This window comes from Bombina bombina, chromosome 4, assembly GCF_027579735.1.
Source record: "Bombina bombina isolate aBomBom1 chromosome 4, aBomBom1.pri, whole genome shotgun sequence".
NCBI classification, from domain to species: domain Eukaryota; kingdom Metazoa; phylum Chordata; class Amphibia; order Anura; family Bombinatoridae; genus Bombina; species Bombina bombina.
In genome coordinates this window covers 151,059,862-151,078,375 of record NC_069502.1, presented here as the reverse complement: position 1 = coordinate 151,078,375, position 18,514 = coordinate 151,059,862, and the positions used below count along the sequence as shown (strand labels likewise).

At 39.8% G+C, this 18,514-nt stretch overlaps 1 protein-coding gene and 1 pseudogene across 2 annotated transcripts in view; both read right to left on the bottom strand.

The window, feature by feature from the left end:
• Positions 1–18,514, bottom strand: part of CYRIA (CYFIP related Rac1 interactor A) — a 369,452-nt gene that overhangs the window by 138,749 nt on the left and 212,189 nt on the right. The gene's annotated exons all lie outside the window — the stretch shown is intronic.
• On the bottom strand, positions 12,088–12,206 carry LOC128658448 (uncharacterized; annotated as a pseudogene).

Genomic DNA, 18,514 nt, shown 5'->3' with positions numbered 1-18,514 from the left:
CAAAATTGCATAGGAGCTGCAATTTGTGCATCTAAACATAAGCATGAATTCATGAGAGCCGGCTCTTGCTCCATATCAGACATGTTGTGAAACAGTAAATAAACTTGTACAGATAAGTTTCAAAGATTTTAATATTCAATTAAAATAAGCCAAGGAAAAAAAAATCACTTTAAATTTTATCCCAAATTAGGACCATTATGCACTCAAAATTTCTAATAGGCAATTGATACATTGAATGTCAATTAGTTAATATGTCCCAATCAAAAACAGTTAAACAGCGGTAAATTTAAAATTTAGACTTATACAATCACGCTTTGTTTGTCGCCGTAATGCTCCGGCTTCATAGAAGGGCAGAGCTAACGAACAGTATACTAACGCCTACGTATCGTCTATTGACCAACAAGGTCGCATATGCTAGTTATCGGACAAAGTTTCCCATTTCAATATGCGCATGCGTCAGCCCTTACGTGCACGGCTAGCCTGTGCACGGCATTGTTTTCCGCATGCGCATTGAATCCCAGATTGACTCGCTGACAATACATGCCCCATACAATGCCGCATGCAATGTGCATGTCCCATACAATGATGGCAATAAAATATGGGTGTATGTTGTCTTTGCAGCTCTTATTTTTTTAAGCCGATAATGATTGAATCCCAGATTGACTGACGCGCTGTGACAGAAGCCGTTTAGAGTAATGCATGTGGATGAAGTGCAGCTTTTTCATATGTACACCTAATTTTCATATGTACAGTGTGTACATATGAAAAGTAGGTGTACATATAAAAAAGCTGCACTTCATTCACATGCATTACGCTAAACAGCTTCTGTCACAGCGCGTCAGTCAATCTGGGATTCAATAAAATTAAAAAAGCCGCTTTTTTAAAATGGTACCTACAAAATAAACGTCTCAAATACCCCTCAGGCAACCCCACACCTCAATTACTGAGGTGCATTACTGCTACCATTTAAGACCGGATCACCCAGAAATGGAGAAAAACAACTTTTTCCTAAGAAACGTTATGAAGTAGTCGGTCATGTGACCACAACTGCCAAGCTCAAATTACTGCTGTGACACAGAGAGGCACTAAAAAATAGCTTCCTGGTACCCTGAGTACCAGAAATAACAATTTTTTCAAACTGGACAGTTTAAAATGTTACATCATTTTATTTTAAAGCAAAGGGGAAATGAATAAGCTGCTGAAATAGAAAATTCAGCCTTACTTTCAGTTTAAACGTGAATTGTTTAATCAAGTAAATGTGTGTCAGAAAATAAAGCCTATTAAAAACATTTTACCTTTTCTTTTTAAAACAGTTTAAATTTTAGTGCTACAGTGCCTGCTTCATGCCCCAGTGTAACCCATACAACAGGATTATCTATGTCCCAATAAAAAAGTAGTGTCAATTAATTAAGTGCATGGTCTCCCCAACTGGAAGAAAAAGCACTTACCTGCTCCACTGTCCGGCATGTAGACAGTTACAAGGTATGAGAAGACAGTTCTTCACAGAGACCTTTGAAAAAGAAAGAACAGAGTGGCCAACTCTGGCTTTCTAAACTAGGGCAGCAATTGTTAGGTAAACACAGTAAGTACCTCTTTACAAGTTCCTAACTGCTTTAAAGCCACCACTACCCGACTACAAGGATTGACGTGGAATACGGCTATACCCCAAAACTTGCTTGTAGATGAAATCAAAATTATTCTTCAGACACCTAAACTTCACCTCTTCCATGCACCGAAGGTAGAGAGATTGACTGGGGGTTGTGGGTAAGGGAGTGATACTTTGCAGTTTAACTGTGATGCTCTTTGCCTCCTCCTGCTGGCCAGGAGTGATATTCCCAACAGAAATTACTCAAGCCGTGGACTCACCATTTCTTAGGAAAGAAAACAGTGTGGGATCTGACTGTATTGTCCTTGCAATTAAAGGTGTTTGTGTAACAAGCGAACATGCAGTCAGAATTCATCAAGCAGCGGTCATCTGACCACTGCTTCCCTGCCCTGTTCTCAAATATCTAGGTGGAAAATTTAAATCACCCCGGTCTTTTCCAACCAGGGAGACTGACAGCTCCTGCCGTGTGTGAATGTCAAGATCCGGGGTGTCCATACTTTGTTTTTAACTCACATGGTGCATAGCCAGCTTAGCTTCAGTTCCTAACACCCTCCTTCCTTACCAGGGGGCGGAGACCTCTGTGTCTTGACAGCAACTCCAGATTTTTCCTCTGTCACAGAGTCTCACCCACTTAAGATGCAATAGGCCAATTTCTGCCGAGAGGAGCTAAATAACCCCAGAGCTAGCCACATATAAATGTAAGCACCATGTGTTCCACACAGTGTGAGTTGATCACACAGCAGGACTGCCCACAGGCTTGCAATTAGTGTATTGCAGGAAGTTAATGCCCATTACTAGAGGATCTCACAATCCCTCTAACCAGACTGTGGTCCAGCTCCTACCAGCAGCAACACTGTTTACTGAAGCATTTCTGTTCTCTGTCCAGGGGGAACTTAGTTCCACTTGCAAAAATAGTGCAGGAACTCTGTTCCCATGCGTTCCGGCTGGACTTCACCCCTGTTAAAGGACCACTCAATGCAGTAGAATTACATAATTAACAAGTACATAATAAAAAAAATGCAAGTCCCATTTGCCGGAGTCCCCTATATCATGTGACAGACATCAGCCAATCACATACCCTGTGAGCTTGTGCATATGGTCAGTAGGATCTTGTTCCCCAGAAAGTATGAATATAAAAAGACTTTGCAAAATTTGATAATGGAAATAAATTGGAAAGTGTCTTGAAAAACATAATGTATGCTTACCTGAAATTTATTTCCGGATATGGTGAGTCCATGGAATCAATTACTAGTGGGAATATATATTACTCCTGGCCAGCAGGAGGAGACAAAGAGCACCACAACAAAGCTGCTATATATGTCACTTCCCTTACCCATAACCTCCAGTCATTCAGCCGAAGGAAAAATGGAAAAGGAAGATAACACAAAGGTGTAGAGGTGCCTGAGGTTTTAGTTAAAAATAACTGTCTTAAAATAAAGGGTGGGCCGTGGACTCGCCATATCCGGAAATAAATTTATCAGGTAAGCATACATTATGTTTTCTTTCCTAAGATATGGTGAGTCCACAAAATCATCAATTACTAGTGGGACACGGATGATTAGGGAGGGACAAGACAGGCAACCTAAACAGAAGGCACCACTGCATGAAGAACCTGTCTCCCAAAAGAAGCCTCAGCTAAGACAAAAATATAAAATCTGGAAAAAGTATGCAGCCTTGCAAATCTGTTCTATAGAAACTTCCTTCTTGAAAGCCCAAGAAGAAGGGACAGCCCTAGTGAAATGAGCTAAAATTCTCTCAGGACGCTGCTGTCCAGCAGTCTCATAAACCAAATGCATTATACTACTCATCTAAAGAGAAAGAGAAGTGGCTGAAGCTTTTCGACATTTATGTTTCCCAGAGAAACAAACAGCAAACTGGCGACAATCCTTAGTCGCCTGTAGATAGAAAATAAAAGCATGCACAACATCAAAGTTGTGCAACAAGGAGGAGGAGCTAGCCAGCAGCCTAGACAGTCACAATTTAACAGAGCTCTAGTTAAAACCTGTCATTTATTAGCCCTAAAAAGCACTATTTAGGAGCTGATTCCCAGAATAAAACTTTGGAGCAGTATTTACTCACTACAAGGGACCACTGGCTGAAATTTGGCTGAGTTTGAGGCAAATTTCGATCTACCCAGAAAGGAGTTCCAGAGGATTTTCAGGAAAATCCCAGGCTTCGGCCTACCTCTGAAATCTCTGGCTCATTAAAGTGCCTGAAATCTTCATGAAAAAATAAGATTAAAGCAGGCAGAACTACCATCCCTGATAAATAACTGCACATCAGGATCTAAGCAGGTATTAAATATAGGCAGATTACACATTAAAGACTGAAAGGAGGAGAAAAGAAGGAACCTTCACAGTGTGAGTAACAAACAAGCAGCAAACCACTGTGTGTAATATACATCACTGTCATCTAGATATTTCAGACACTTACACTAGCAAAAATCAGACTATCAAGGAATTACTTTTATTGTATTTTCATTAGAGGCTACAAGGCCTAATATTGAGACTCCATTCTATGGGAGTATTGGACATTGTAAGGGCTATAAAGCTAATATAATGAACTAAAACAATGACAACAAGAACATAAGCAACTAATAAACTCTTCATTTACCTGAAGACTGCACATGCAAATGTAAAGGGAAATAAATAGGAAGTTTGGTTCAGTATCTCTTCTATAAGGGTTTTCACAGATAACAACTACAAGACTCTCTAACCTGAAGGTGCAGCTTCAGTGGTGTTTTCGGGATACGATTAGAGAACTTTTCAGGGCCCTAAAAGTCATGAGATGGAGATACTGCAATTTCCTATGTAAAAACCAATAATAATGCTCTGCACCATTATATATAAAGTTCAAAAGCAATGTTAAAGCATTAAATATCAACCTGGAACAAATAAAGCCAGTCATGATCTTTAAATAAATGTAATATGAGAGAATAAATCCATACTTTTGCCCTTTATTCATAATAATTAAATTGCACGCTAAGAAGCCTAGCGACATAGAGGGGAAGATACACTCTGAACTGATTAAGGGAAGACGTAAATAATTTTTTCAAGATGAAGAGCAGAAACCAATCTGTGAAAGAGTGCCTCACTAAGTCACAGCTAAAATTGAAAGCAGCAGACAAAGCTAATAGTCCTCCAAAACAACATACTCAAGCAGAAACATCAGATGATGAGGTGGGACAACCTGGAGATATACCAAATAATGAGCTTCTGTCTCAAATCAAAACTTTCTTCCATGAGGAACTAAAAACAGCTTTATATGACCTTAAGCAAGACATCAAAGAGATTGGAGGAAGAACAACGGAGATTGAAAATAGGCTGGAAGATATCTCAGAAGACATCCCTCAGATTAAAACTACTCTAATGGATCATTCTATATACATCAAGAAGCTGGAGGATCAAGTAGAAGATTTGGAAAATAGATTGAGGCGCTCCAATCTCAGAATAAGGAATCTTCCAGAAGAGTACAAAAATTTGCAAGCAGATGTAACTGAGATTTTTCATCAACTTGTCCCAGATACAGAACCCTCCATGCTTTTGATGGACAGGGTGCATAGAGCCTTAACCAAACCCTCTCAATCCAAGACAAGAGATGTAGTAGTCAAACTACATTATTTCCATGTTAAAGAACTAATACTTCAAGCTGCAAGACAAGCACGCACAATTACATATGAAGGGCATAATATCCAGATATTTACAGATCTATCACCAGTGACACTAAGAAGGCGAAGAGAATTGAAACCAGTAGTGACAGCCCTCATAAGAGAAAAATTGAGATATAGATGGAACTTTCCGTTCAAATTAATCTTCACATGTAAGAACTCCACCTATTCATGCACCACGGTTGAAGAGGGACGGTTGCTGCTTGCCAAGCTTGAGATTCCAATAGAGGAAGATGTTTCGCCGGACCCCCCACAAACCACTAGGAGACTACCACAGAAAGAATGGACTGAGGTAAATAGGAATGGGAGACCTAAAAAACCCAAATCTAATGTCACAAGAGAAGATGGTGGAAGCAACAATAGCACAGAGGCATACCCAGTGCCGTGATTCTCTCAACAGAGACAGCTTCGAGGTTTGATAAAGAGAAAAAGAAAACCGAAGTGTGATCTATGGATCATACAATGATAATAATAATATTTAAGATGAAGGTACTGTTACCAGAACGATGAACAATGTTGAAAGGGGGTAATCTCATTGTTTGCTTGCTCTCCTCTACCCTAATTATTCATTCTTCTTTACCCCCAGCTTTTTCCCACTCATTCCCTTCTAACCTTCCCCTAATACTAATACTTGATATTCACTGATGCTAATACCAAGGATATGATTGGTTCTCTAAAATCTGCCTTATGTGATAAGATGAGATCATAGATCAATATATGTTAGTTCCAGAGTTGATTATATTGTTTATTTTTATTTAAAACAAGAAAAACGTTCAAATGTTATTCAGTTATTCAAACACACTAAGTTTTATGTTAATGTTATGTTTTTATATATGTTTATATGCAGTCTCAAGTGTTATCAAAATAGAAGTTCACAAGACAATTAATATAAAGGGTAATATTCAAGGTATTAAGAATGTTGCTTTCCTAAGATGTTCAGGTATAAAGGTAAGAGGTATAGATAGGCGACTTATAAAGAGGACCTATATAAGCAGTGCTCGCGGTAAGAAGTCATATTCATTAGATTAATTTCACACAATGTTAGGGGGCTTAACTCCAACACAAAAAGGAAAAAAGCTATTATAGATTACAAGGCCCAGAAAGCCCAAATAATAATGCTCCAAGAAACGCACTTCACCTCAGATGTAACACCTAAATATTGGGATAAGAGCTTTCCATTGCAATATCATGCATTCACTGACAAGAAAAAATGCGGAGTTTCCATCCTCATACATACCTCTCTGAACTTTAAGGAGGAAGAGATAGTTAAAGATAAGGGAGGGAGATTTCTAATAGTCAAGGGGACAATCCATAACGTCCCAGTGGTATTAATGAATGTATATGCACCCAATGAGAATCAGGGCCCCTTCATTACTAAAATAGGCAGACTACTCCTGTCATGGAAGAGAAGTAAAATCATAATAGGAGGAGATTTTAATTTAACGTTAAATGACGATCTAGATAGAACTTCACAAACACCCCATAAAAAAAGGAGAACAACACCAGCCCAACAGCTTCTAGCTGACTTATTACTAGACTTCAATCTAATAGACAGTTGGAGGGCACTTAACAAGGGAACTAAAGATTTCACTTATTACTCCACAGTGCATGGTACCCATTCAAGAATAGACTTGATCCTAATCAGTCAGGTCCTATTGCCACTGGTAAAGCTAGCGTTTATTCATAACTGTTCATGGTCTGATCACGATATGATGATAATTGATCTAGAGGGAATGATCAACCCCAATAGAGTTAGATCCTGGTCACTCCACCCTAGCCTACTTCAGAATACCATTGTTCTTCAGAAAGTACAGCAGCACATTAAAGATTTTGTAGATATTAATGCAGGATCAACGTCCAATCCAAATTTTGTATGGAGTGCACTTAAGGCCTCGGTGAGAGGCCTGCTAATTGCCGAATCTAACAAAATAAAGAAGAATTATAATGCCAAACTAGATAGCTTGAGGGTAGAAATTGCTGCACTCAGAGAACAAATAAAAAAAAGCCCCCCAAAAAAGGTCTTAAAATTACTTAAAATTAAAAACGAAGAAATAAACAAACTATTAGATAGAGAAGTGATCCAGTCGATAAAAGTGGTAGACACCAGATATTATATTTACGCAAACAAACCAGATAGGATGCTGGCAAATAAACTAAAAGACCTGACAAGGGCGACTACAATCCCACAAATACAAACTACCTTGGGACAAGTCACAAATGATCCCCAACAAATAGCCAATGAGTTTGCCAACTTTTATAACAATCTTTATAATTTACCTAGTAGTAATACAAATAATAACAAGAGAGAAGAATTGATTAGACTCCTAGAAGATAGCAAATTAAAAACTATCACAGAAGAAGAACTAGAGAATTTGAACTCCCCCATAACAATACAAGAGATTATGCTGGCTATCAAAGAACTTAAAAGAAACAAAGCACCAGGCCCTGATGGGTTTCCAGGCTCATTTTATAAAGATCTGCAGTTATCACTGGCTCCCCAATTGAGGATACTGTTTAATAACATCTTGCAAGGAGTAGATATTCCCCCAGATTTGTTGACTGCAAGGGTGACGGTCATTCCAAAACCTGGCAAGAGCAAACAATACTGCCAAAATTACCGGCCAATTTCCTTAATCAACCAGGACCTAAAATTATTCACAAAAATTTTGGCTAACCGATTGACCCTACCCGTTAGAAATTTGATAGACAATGACCAAGTGGGATTCATCTCGCAAAGAGAGGCACCAGATAACACTAGGAAAGTGATTGACCTGATTAATTATGCGACAGTTGGGAAGATGCCTTCTCTGTTTCTAGCATTGGACACAGAGAAGGCATTTGATAGAGTTAACTGGGAATACATGTTTGCAGTGCTTAGCAAAATGGGATTTAAAGGCCCCTTCACTACTGCCTTAAAAAAAATATATTCAAGCCCAGATGCATACATAAGACTCTCAGGGTATCAATCAGACAGAATAAAAATCCGTAATGGCACAAGACAAGGTTGCCCCCTGTCACCCCTACTCTTTGCTCTATGTATTGAGCCATTGGCGGTTAGGATAAGGGATAATCCAAATATTGCAGGTATACGGGTGGGGGATAAGGAATATAAAATTTCATTATTTGCTGATGACGTCATCCTTGCAGTCACAAAACCTTTACTTTCGCTCCCGATGGTATATTCCATAATAAATAAATTTGGACAGTTGTCTGGATATAAAATTAATGAAGGCAAGTGTGAGGCCCTTAGCACATATCTCCCAAAGCCAACAAAGAAATTAACTTTACATTTAAATGGGCCAAATCATCTCTCAAATATCTAGGAATCAACCTCACAAAAGATGTGCACTTACTTTATAGGGAAAATTATGTCCCCATGTTCACACACATTAGAGAGCTATTAGTGAAATGGACTAAATTTAACATCTCCCTGTATGGAAGAGTAATATCTGTCAAAATGACAATATTGCCCAAACTCCTATACCTATTCAGAACACTCCCAATTTCAATACCGTTGTCAGAATTATATGTAATGCAGAAGGCAATTTTAAAATTCATTTGGGGAGGGAAAAGGGCTAGAATAAACAAACACAATATGATGAGACATAGGGGAGAGGGAGGCATCAGATTACCTAACCTAATATCATATTATTATGCAGCTAGATTGGCCCAGACCACACAATGGTTTAAATTAGGACTTACACCACAATGGGTCCAACTAGAAAAAGACATGCTTAATGTAAGAAGATTGGATAATATTCTTTGGGCAACACAACAAAACAGACCCGGTCACATCAAACAGTTCATTGTGATCACACACACTGCTTTTATTTGGGACACAGCGACTAGGAAGTATCATTTACTCAACGAGAGGTCCAGACTGACCCCGCTCTCCCCTCTTGAATCTTTAGTTGACATACATACTCAAAGGAAATGGGAGAATAAAGGCCTCTACCGAATAGCAGATGTTTATGTTAATAGTGACCTACTATCCTTCTCTCAATATGCAGAGCTAGGCACACCCGGGCAAAATGAGTGGTTCCACTACTTACAACTTAAATCCAGAGTTCGAGAGATAATGGGATTAGATAAGCCTCCAAACAATACTATATTAGAATCACTATGTTTATCGAAGGAGGTTAGGAGGGGACTGATAGCATTGCTCTATCCGGCAATTAATGGTGGCTCAAATAGGGACAAGAGTGTAATAATGACTAAATGGGAACAGGATTTGGGCAGGACATGGACAATAGATAATTGGGTATCAAACATTAATAGAGGTCTATCGTTTTCTCCAAATGCCATGTTGAAGGAAAACTATATTAAAGTACTCTATAAATGGTACATATATCCCACAAGATTTGCCAATACACAGGACAGCAGGCCCCACTTGTGCTACAGGGGTTGTGGGGAGGAAGGGACATACTTACACATGTGGTGGCATTGTGGAAAGGTTACAGAGATTTGGAATCAGACTTCAAGGTATCTAAGCCTAATTCTAGAAACTAATATCACACTTACCCCTGAACAGACTTTGCTTCATTTTCCTCCAGATAATAAAGTGAAAAGACATCACAAGCTAATAGCCTTGATCTGCACGGTTGTGAGAGTAAGCATAGCTAGATTTTGGAAGGTGGATCCACCCTCATTTGAATATATTAAAAGTAGAATAGATTATCACTTTACAATGAGTAGCGCCTCGGCAGAGCTTCTTAATACCAGGGATAAGTTTATACAACAGTGGGAACCATATATTATGTATACTGAAAAAGAAAATAGAGCTAGAATCCTAGCAAACCAACAAGATCAGTAGGAAACAATCCGGTTAGAGTGCCTCAATGAGTGAGATAATTGAGTCTTCAGGAGCAAGATGAATGGGTAGAGATGAGGGGGGGAGGAAATAGGGATTTGATCATGATTGAGATTGAGTCAGGCTAGATGGAAAGCGGAATTAACACACCATTATATTTTGGAATGTTACTGAAAGGTCGATAAACCAAAATTACTCTTGTCTTGTGTGGAAAACTCACATATTCAATCACTTGAAGGCTGTAATGTTATTGTATTTGTATTTTTTGTTTTTATGTTTCTAACTGTTATTTAAGATGCTGTATGTAATAACATTCAAAAGTCAATAAAAAAAACTTTCATAAAAAAAAAGTTGTGCAACAAACGTTCCTTATGAGAAGAAAGATAAGGACACTGAGAAGGAACAACAATTTTCTGATTAATATATTTATCCGAAACCACTTAGGAAGAAAACCTAACTAGTACGAATAACCGCCTTAACTGCATGAATGATAAGATAAGGCGAATCACACTGCAAAACTGAGAGCTCCAAGACTCTCCAAGCAAAAAAGATAGCAATGAGAAACAAAACCTTCCAAGATAACAACTTAATATCCATGGAAAGTAAGGGCTCACGCAGAGCCTACTGCAAAACTTTAACAACAAGGGTAAAACCCTAAGGGGGAGCAACCGACTTAAACACAGGCCTGATGTAGACCAGTGCCTGACAAAAAGATTGCACATCTGGCATGTCCACCAGATGCTTATGTAGCAAAAGAGACAATGCAGAAAACTGTCTCTTCAGGGTACTGACTGACAAACCCTTCTCCAGACCACCCTGGAGAAAGGATAAAAAATTCAGAAAAACCCCCGCTTAGACAAAACTAAGCGTCCAATCTTCAAGCAGTCAGCTTCAGAGATTTAGATGAAGGAAAAGAACAAGAATCAGAAGTCCTTCCTCAGAGGTAGTCTCCAAGGTGGAGAGACGACATTTCCACTAGGTCTGCATGCCAGATCCTGCGAGGCCACGCAGGGGGTAATAAAATCACTGCTGCTCTCACCTGAAAATATGAGTAATGACTCGTGGAAAGAGAACAGAGGAAAAAGGTATGCAAGACTAAAAACCAAGAAAAACGTCAGAACATCTATCAGGACGGTCTGCGGATCACATGACCATAAACCGTACCTTTGAAACTTGGCGTTCTGTCGAAACGCCCACAGAAGCCAACTCCTGAAACCCCATGTCAGGGTCAACCTACAGAACACTTCCGGATGGAAATGCTCACTCCCCGGGATGAATTATCAATCTGTTTAGAAGTCCGACTCCCAATTGTTCACCCCTGGAAAGTGGATGACCAACAGCAAATGTGAGATTCCTCCCACTGAACAATCCAAGTCAACTCCTACATGGCTAAGTAACCCCTAGTTCCTCCCTAATGGTTGATATAAACCCTTGAGGTGATATTGTCCGACTGGAACCAAGCTAGGGACGACTGAGGTCAAGTCATAAGAGCATTGCGAATTGCTCTCAACTCCAAGATGTTTAAAGAGGAGAGAAGACACTTCCAAGTCCATAATCCTTAAACAAGACCCAGACAGCTTACCAGCCCAGCAGGTTGGCATCCGTGGTCACATCACCCAGGAATATCTCCAGAAGCATGCGCCCGGAGATAGATACTCATGAAAAAATACTATGGAAGAAAGTCTCTTGTCATCTGATCTAAATCTATCCTTTAAGACAGAGCCGAAAGTTCTCCATGTCATGGAAAATAGCAAAAGGAAATATGTCCATGGAATACCATCAGACCAATAACCTTCATACACAGGGTTACAGAAAAGTGAAGAAATATCAACTGCAACTAAAGCCAAACTCCCAACCTCCTGGTTGCAAGATGGCTAAGCTAACCACAGGCCACTAGAGCTTACTGTTGGTCAGACAGAAGACTGCAGAGTGGGGAAAAGAAATAGATCCTTGATTTTCTGACCTCTGGAAGACATCTCTTAGATAAAGAATCAAAAGGTCCAAAGCATACCGCACCTGGTGTTCCCAGGCGGTCTCCCATCCAGGTACTGACCAGACCTGACCCTGCATAACTTTCGAGATCAAACTAAATCGGGTGAATTCAGGGTATTGTGGCGGTAGTCCAAAATAAATTACCCTTATGGATAGAACAATGGAACTCTTCTCCAGATTCATTTCCCATCCCCGGAAAAGAAGATTGGACAAGATTTAAAAGAGAGTTAGCTCGAAGTCAGGTTGATACCTGAACTATATATTGTCCAGAAAAACACACTTGCAATATCCCAAGACCTAAAGGTCTGACTGGGATGGAGCAAACTAAGAAAACTAGGGAAGATTTCAATTAAGGAAATAATAAATCTCTCAGGTCTAAATTCATTATGAACAGGCCCACTAGAACCAAAGGAGAAAGGATACTACTTAGGACAAAATCTGAAATATATGAGGTAAATAGCTATATCCCATTACCAAACTGGGACTGGAACTGTCACTCCCAGAGATGAAGACTCTAAATCCAGTTCAAGGAATGCCTCTCATCCTACTTGGATTGCAGATACTCTAGAAAGAGAAATCTGCCCCTTGGAGGAAAACTTAGATTGGACTAAAAAAGGCATGACCCAAACAAAGTCTCATCCTTAAAAGGAGACAAAAGGAGAAAGCTGTGGCAGTGCCTTAACAGCAACATCCTTGGAGACATAAAGTTCAAACCAATCTGTACATTTAATAGCATTTGCGAAATCAGGGGTACAGAAAAAATAGTTTAAACCAATTCTTAGTTCAGCAAGCCTTCCACAAAACTTCAGCATCAGTAGAAGTAATTATACTGCCTGAATCCGAAATTTCACCCTCAGATGCACCCGAAGAATCTTCATCCTCAGACTTCTGAGAGGAAATACTTTGATTAGCCACTTCAGGATCAGAAACCTTACTTACTGTTTCTTTAAATTTCCTTTTGCGTTTTCCCTGCAGCATGGGAAAAAGCAGACAGCGCATCAGATACCGCAGAAGATACCTGGAAAGGAATATCTTGCAAAATAACTCCAGACGGAGCACGAGAGGAAATGCAGGGCACTGCATGTGCAGATGAATAGGATTGGGACGCTTGAGGAGAAATCTGCCTCACATCTGAAAAAGGAGGCTCCTGAATAGCATCCGTCTGAGCTAATGATGGTTCAGGGTCAAAAAGTCTATTTCTATAAGCTAAAGTTCTTTCAATACATGAACAAAAAGGTACTGGGGGTTCCACCTGGGTATCAAAACATAAGCTACAGGTAACATCCTGCACAGCCTCCTGATCCATAATACAAAAAGAAGCAAATAAAAAAAATTTTACTTTTCTTTCTTAACTTTTTTTCATCTTTTAACAAAGGATATAATACAGAACCAAAAAAAACAAGTTCTTAAATAAATAGTCCCTTTAAATTGACCAAATCAAGAACACATACCCCAGGTAACACTTACTGAGGTACCCTACCTGTCCTGCAACCCGCAGCAAACTGAAGAAAAAACTATCCTGTTTACAATCCGGATTTCCAGAGAAGCAAAAACAGCATGAAGCCTTCTAAACAGCAGAGCCATCTGAAATATGGGCACCTCACTCTTACAGGAAGTGAAATTAAGTGCCAAAAAAAACCCCATCACATCACAGAATCAGAACCTCCCTACCAGGGGCGGTCCTACAGCTCCCCCCTGTTACTAAAAACGGATCCTCACTGAGCCATCAATAAAATAAATAACTCTTCACACTAACAGTGCCTGCAAAAACTGCCATAAAAACTTGCACCGACAGGAATACACGCAGTCCTCGGGTTACGAACATCCGACTTATGTACAACTCGCACTTACGAACGGAGCCTTACATGTTTGAGCCTCTAGTATTATCGCCTGTAAATCAAGCCCCACAAGCAAAGTGAATACAGTACAGTACAGCAATAAACACTTACTGATGTGTTCAGTGCTGCTCGGTTGTGAATCACATGTTTGAGCCTCTAGCGAATGTAAATCAAGCCCCACAAGCAAAGTGTACTAGGTGGCAATAAACACTTACTGATGTGTTCAGTGCTGCTCGGTCCTGGGGGAAACTAAAGTGTACCTAAACATCACCGAGAGTGCCGTCGCTCGTATGGGGGGTAGTTATCAACGTGTCAACTTTCCTGTCTTCGCCGGCCCAATACGCCCGCCTAAGCTCGCCTACCATCGCCGCCGCGGACCTGAAAAAAATCGCCTAAGTTATCAATAAATCTGTCAAAAAGCCGCGCACCAAGTACGGGGCGATGAGCAGCGGACTGTGAGAGTTATCACTCATCCGATCTCGCTGCTCTTCGGCTTTTTTACAGCTTTATTGCTAGCCTGTCACTAAGCACCCACACTAAACTGCACTGTTCTACCCCTTATACCGGCGCCCCCGGAGCCCCCCGCAACTCAAAGTTACTAACCCCTAAACCGCCGCTCCTAGACCCCGCCGCAACTCTTATAAATGTATTAACCCCTAAACCGCCGCTCCCGGACACCGCCGCAACCTACATTATACCTAGTAACGCCTATCCTGCCCCCCCTATACCGCCGCCCTCTATAATAAAGTTATTAACCCCTATCCTGCTGATCCCGCACCTCGCCGCAACTAAATAGTTTAACCCCTAAACCGCTGCTCCCGGACCCTGCCGCAACCTATATTAAACTTATTAACCCCTAATCTGCCCCCCCCCACACCGTCGCCACCTATAATACATTTATTAACCCCTATCCTGCCATCACTGTAATAAATTTATTAACCCCTAAACCTAAGTCTAACACTAACCCTAACACCCCCCCAACTTAAATATTAATTACATAAATCTAAATAATATTTCTATTATTAACTAAATTATTCCTATTTAAAACTAAATACTTACCTGTAAAATAAACCCTAAGATAGCTACAATGTAATTAATAATTACATTGTAGCTATTTTAGGATTTATATTTATTTTACAGGTAACTTTGTATTTATTTTAGCTAGTTAGAATAGTTATTAAATAGTTATTAACTATTTAATAACTACAAGGAAAAAAAGAGGTCTATAAATTAGCACAAAATATGGCTACCCTGAAAAAAAGAGGTTAGTTCCAAAGTACCTCCAAACAATAACTAGTGAAACAAAGATACAGGGAGCGCTAATGAAAGCTGCTAATAAAATATAATTTATGTAAGAACTTACCTGATAAATTCATTTCTTTCATATTAGCAAGAGTCCATGAGCTAGTGACGTATGGGATATACATTCCTACCAGGAGGGGCAAAGTTTCCCAAACCTCAAAATGCCTATAAATACACCCCTCACCACACCCACAAATCAGTTTAACGCATAGCCAAGAAGTGGGGTGATAAGACAAAAGTGCGAAAGCATAAAAAATAAGGAATTGGAATAATTGTGCTTTATACAAAAAAATCATAACCACCACAAAAAAGGGTGGGCCTCATGGACTCTTGCTAATATGAAAGAAATGAATTTATCAGGTAAGTTCTTACATAAAACATAATTTATGTAAGAACTTACCTGATAAATTCATTTCTTTCATATTAACAAGAGTCCATGAGCTAGTGACGTATGGGATATACATTCCTACCAGGAGGGGCAAAGTTTCCCAAACCTTAAAATGCCTATAAATACACCCCTCACCACACCCACAAATCAGTTTAACGAATAGCCAAGAAGTGGGGTGATAAGAAAAAAAGTGCGAAGCATATAAAATAAGGAATTGGAATAATTGTGCTTTATACAAAAAAATCATAACCACCACAAAAAAGGGTGGGCCTCATGGACTCTTGCTAATATGAAAGAAATTAATTTATCAGGTAAGTTCTTACATAAATTATGTTTTCTTTCATGTAATTAACAAGAGTCCATGAGCTAGTGACGTATGGGATAATGACTACCCAAGATGTGGATCTTTCCACACAAGAGTCACTAGAGAGGGAGGGATAAAATAAAGACAGCCAATTCCTGCTGAAAATAATCCACACCCAAAATAAAGTTTAACAAAAAACATAAGCAGAAGATTCAAACTGAAACCGCTGCCTGAAGAACTTTTCTACCAAAAACTGCTTCAGAAGAAGAAAATACATCAAAATGGTAGAATTTAGTAAAAGTATGCAAAGAGGACCAAGTTGCTGCTTTGCAGATCTGGTCAACCGAAGCTTCATTCCTAAACGCCCAGGAAGTAGATACTGACCTAGTAGAATGAGCTGTAATTCTTTGAGGCGGAATTTTACCCGACTCAACATAGGCAAGATGAATTAAAGATTTCAACCAAGATGCCAAAGAAATGGCAGAAGCTTTCTGGCCTTTCCTAGAACCGGAAAAGATAACAAATAGACTAGAAGTCTTACGGAAAGATTTCGTAGCTTCAACATAATATTTCAAAGCTCTAACAACATCCAAAGAATGCAATGATTTCTCCTTAGAATTCTTAGGATTAGGACATAATGAAGGAACCACAATTTCTCTACTAATGTTGTTGGAATTCACAACTTTAGGTAAAAATTCAAAAGAAGTTCGCAACACCGCCTTATCCTGATGAAAAATCAGAAAAGGAGACTCACACGAAAGAGCAGATAATTCAGAAACTCTTCTAGCAGAAGAGATGGCCAAAAGGAACAAAACTTTCCAAGAAAGTAATTTAATGTCCAATGAATGCATAGGTTCAAACGGAGGAGCTTGAAGAGCTCCCAGAACCAAATTCAAACTCCAAGGAGGAGAAATTGACTTAATGACAGGTTTTATACGAACCAAAGCTTGTACAAAACAATGAATATCAGGAAGAATAGCAATCTTTCTGTGAAAAAGAACAGAAAGAGCGGAGATTTGTCCTTTCAAAGAACTTGCGGACAAACCCTTATCTAAACCATCCTGAAGAAACTGTAAAATTCTCGGTATTCTAAAAGAATGCCAAGAAAAATGATGAGAAATAAACCAAGAAATATAAGTCTTCCAGACTCTATAATATATCTCTCGAGATACAGATTTACGAGCCTGTAACATAGTATTAATCACGGAGTCAGAGAAACCTCTATGACCAAGAATCAAGCGTTCAATCTCCATACCTTTAAATTTAAGGATTTCAGATCCGGATGGAAAAAAGGACCTTGTGACAGAAGGTCTGGTCTTAACGGAAGAGTCCATGGCTGGCAAGATGCCATCCGGACAAGATCCGCATACCAAAACCTGTGAGGCCATGCCGGAGCTATTAGCAGAACAAACGAGCATTCCCTCAGAATCTTGGAGATTACTCTTGGAAGAAGAACTAGAGGCGGAAAGATATAGGCAGGATGATACTTCCAAGGAAGTGATAATGCATCCACTGCCTCCGCCTGAGGATCCCGGGATCTGGACAGATACCTGGGAAGTTTCTTGTTTAGATGAGAGGCCATCAGATCTATCTCTGGAAGCCCCCACAATTGAACAATCTGAAGAAATACCTCTGGGTGAAGAGACCATTCGCCCGGATGCAACGTTTGGCGACTGAGATAATCCGCTTCCCAATTGTCTACACCTGGGATATGAACCGCAGAGATTAGACAGGAGCTGGATTCCGCCCAAACCAAAATTCGAGATACTTCTTTCATAGCCAGAGGACTGTGAGTCCCTCCTTGATGATTGATGTATGCCACAGTTGTGACATTGTCTGTCTGAAAACAAATGAACGATTCTCTCTTCAGAAGAGGCCAAAACTGAAGAGCTCTGAAAACTGCACGGAGTTCCAAGATATTGATCGGTAATCTCACCTCCTGAGATTCCCAAACTCCTTGTGCCGTCAGAGATCCCCACACAGCTCCCCAACCTGTGAGACTTGCATCTGTTGAAATTACAGTCCAGGTCGGAAGAACAAAAGAAGCCCCCTGAATTAAACGATGGTGATCTGTCCACCACGTTAGAGAGTGCCGAACAATCGGTTTTAAAGATATTAATTGATATATCTTCGTGTAATCCCTGCACCATTGGTTCAGCATACAGAGCTGAAGAGGTCGCATGTGAAAACGAGCAAAGGGGATCGCGTCCGATGCAGCAGTCATAAGACCTAGAATTTCCATGCATAAGGCTACCGAAGGGAATGATTGAGACTGAAGGTTTCGACAGGCTGTAATCAATTTTAGACGTCTCTTGTCTGTTAAAGACAAAGTCATGGACACTGAATCTATCTGGAAACCCAGAAAGGTTACCCTTGTTTGAGGAATCAAAGAACTTTTTGGTAAATTGATCCTCCAACCATGATCTTGAAGAAACAACACAAGTCGATTCGTATGAGACTCTGCTAAATGTAAAGACGGAGCAAGTACCAAGATATCGTCCAAATAAGGAAATACCACAATACCCTGTTCTCTGATTACAGACAGAAGGGCACCGAGAATCTTTGTGAAAATTCTTGGAGCTGTAGCAAGGCCAAACGGTAGAGCCA